The sequence below is a fragment of the Elephas maximus genome, chromosome 27 (assembly GCF_024166365.1).
Source record: "Elephas maximus indicus isolate mEleMax1 chromosome 27, mEleMax1 primary haplotype, whole genome shotgun sequence".
Classification (NCBI taxonomy): Eukaryota; Metazoa; Chordata; class Mammalia; order Proboscidea; family Elephantidae; genus Elephas; species Elephas maximus.
Genome location: NC_064845.1, coordinates 29,587,640 through 29,590,623, shown reverse-complemented (window position 1 = coordinate 29,590,623; position 2,984 = coordinate 29,587,640). Strand labels below are relative to the sequence as shown.

General features: G+C 49.0%; 1 pseudogene; it reads right to left on the bottom strand.

The window, feature by feature from the left end:
* Nucleotides 1-1,554: 1,554 nt before the first annotated feature.
* On the bottom strand, nucleotides 1,555-2,675 carry LOC126068338 (cellular tumor antigen p53-like; annotated as a pseudogene).
* Between the last annotated feature and the right edge of the window lie 309 nt (nucleotides 2,676-2,984).

Genomic DNA, 2,984 nt, shown 5'->3' with positions numbered 1-2,984 from the left:
AGGGAAAGGTGCTCAGACTTCCACAGAGCATTTATTCCTGGCCAGGAGCCACTTATGTCCTGAGCTCTGCCCATTAGTAGAGCTGGCAAATTATCTTTTCCCCCAGTTGCAAATTTTTTCCTTCTCCAAGGTTGGGAAGATGGCTATAGGTGCTCAACAGTGCCAATCTCAGGCCCAGGGAATTCAGCCGCTGAAGCTGGCTGGCGGGGGGGGGTTGGGGGGGGGCCTTGGTACAATATATGCAAGTACTTAGCTTTTGCCAAGAACTTCGTTCTTCTCTGGTTCTGGAGGTGTGAGTAGGCTGTGTGGCTGGCTGCTTCTTCCTGAGGAAACTGTGTCTGAACGCTAGTGCAAGCCCGCTGCCGCCACTCTGGGAATGGTGCCTGAGGGCTCCCCACGATTGAGGTCTGGTAACTCCTCTCCACTTCTGAACCATCTCTTCCTCCGCCTGCCCCTCAGTTCATTTTCTAACGTTGTGTTTGATGCTCAGGTCTCCTAGCTTGTCATAAATATACTTGTTTCTCTTGTTTTTTTCGGGTCTTTGTTTTAAAGAGAGCTCTCCGGAAGTGTCTGTATATTCTGCCATCTTGGCTCCGCCTCCTGTTACACACATTTTTGGGGGACATAATTCAATCCATGACATAGTGTGAGAAGAAATTTAAAGTCTCATTAATATTTTTTTAATAGCAAAGTTTTATTGTAAAATAAGAAAGATATCAAAATGGGATATAAAAAGGGGAGGGGAGAAGGGATGTAGGCAAAGAATGCAAATGTGCTTTCCAAAGTGCAAAAGAAATGAGGCTCTGAGTGTCTGGTTGCAGTTAGATACGGTAGATACGGATTCCATGTAAAAGCTGGAATCCTTCAGGGAGTGGGATGGGGTGAGGTTTCGTTTTAGGTGCTGAGGTTTACCTAGAGGCTAGACAGGACGTTGCTAGGCCAACAGAAAAGGAACTAGGAAATTCCTTCCCCTTAACCAGCTGCCCAGTCAATCCATCAACCGACAGGGACAGGGGACCAGCATTCCCCAGAGGCCAAGTCCCAGATGCCATGTTATCTAAGAAGGTTTTAAGGCCAGGCAGCCTGGTGACTTCCAGCCCTACAGGATCTTTGAGTCATATATATATCATTTCATTAACCTCACAGCAAACCCCACGAGATAGGTGGTAGGTATCAGCATTTTATAGACATACACATTGCTGTCAGGAGAAATGAAACACCTTGAGATAGTTACCCTGCCTAGTGGTCATAGTTCTATGACTGCTCTTAAAATCTAATTCTTACGTGCAGGAACGCCATCCTATCTCTTCCAAGTATTCCTTAGAGTAAAAACCTTACAATCTAAGCTGGATTGTCCCAGCTCCCTCATGCCCCCCAGAACACCAGTGTAGGCCAGCTTCTTTAGTGGAGGCCCATGCCAAGGTAAGTGAAGAGTTCTTGAGTGTTTTCGAGACACACCTGTATGAAGTAGGGGTTCAAGCATGTGAATTTCAAAATGGTAGGAAAGGAGGGCAGGGGCAGGGTGTGTAAATGGGGGACAGGAAGTGAAGGACGTCAGTCTGAGTCAGGCCCCTCTCTCTTGAACGTTAGTTTTTTACAGTGGGTGGTAGATTCCCCTTTCTTAGAGTTTGGAAGGCTGCATTGAGCCCTGCTCCCCTCTGGCTGCTTCCCAGCCTGGGCATCCTCCAGCCTCATTCAACTCTAGGAACATCTTGAAGCATTCATGCCCACGGATCTTAAGGGTGAAATATTTTTCATCCACTGGCTTCTTCTTTGGCTCAGTAGAGGAGCTGGTGCTGGTGTGCAGTGCTTACTTAGTGATCCTCTCAGAGGGTGGCTCCCACTTGTTGTGGAAATTTTCTTCCTCTGTACGTCTGTCTCTCCCAGAACAGTACAAATATGCACCTCGAAACTGTTGTGTCCTAGCAGATTACCATCGGAGTCTTCCAGTGTGATGATGGTGAGGATGGGTTTCCCGCCCCCACGCAGGAGCTGCTACACATGAAGTTGAAGTGGATGGTGGTAGTCAGAACCGACCTGAGGTAGCTCATAAGGTACCCCACACTATGTCGAAGAGTGATGGTGTCCTACAAATATTAGCACGCAGGATTCCTCCCACCTGGATAAGATGCTGAGGAGCGGCCAGGCCATCGCTATAGTCGGAGCAGCACTCAAGGTGGGGGCAGTGCTGCACAACCTCTGTCATATGCTGACGTCTGGTAGATGGCCATGGTGTGAACACAGGTGCTGGGGTGGGGTGGTGAGCTGAGCTACAGCTGCACTGGACAGGTCTTTGCCAGCTGGCAAAACAGCTTGTTAAGGCCAGGGGAGTACATGCAGGTGACAGACTTGGCTGTCCCAGAATGCAGGAAGCCAAGACGGAAACCACAGTTGCTGCAGTAGGTCTTCTGGGAAGGGACAGAGGATGAGAGTGTCCAGGAGGTGGCTGGTGTAAGGGTGGCTGGTGCAGGGGCTGCTGATATTCCTTGAGCCCCACCTTGGCTTTCTAGGCAGTCTGCAGCATCTCCTGGGAGCAGCAGATCGTCTACTGCCTCCGCTGCTGGGGACAGTGAGGGGGACAGAACCAGCTTCTCAGGAAGGAGTTTCCCCAAGTATGAAAAAGTCTCTTGACTCAGAGGGAGCTCAGTACTGAGATCTGACTTGGGCTCCTCCATTGCAGCTCCAGGGAAGTTAGTCTGTCCATGGAACCTCAGGGAAGTGTATAACAGTCCTGGGAAGGACACTCCACGCCCAGAAAGCAGGTGCCCTCAGAGCCCAGCAGCTAGCTGTGCCCTGGGTGGTGGCTTTGCGCTTTTGACACATTAACATTACTTCCCAGATAGTTATGCATTATCTTAGAATCACAAAGTCATAGCTAGAAAGAATTCCAGAGATGGTTTAATTCAAACTTTTCATTTTATACACAGGAAGTTTCAATTCAGAAACTAGGTGACCTGACTAAGCTAACAGAGCTAGTTAGTGGC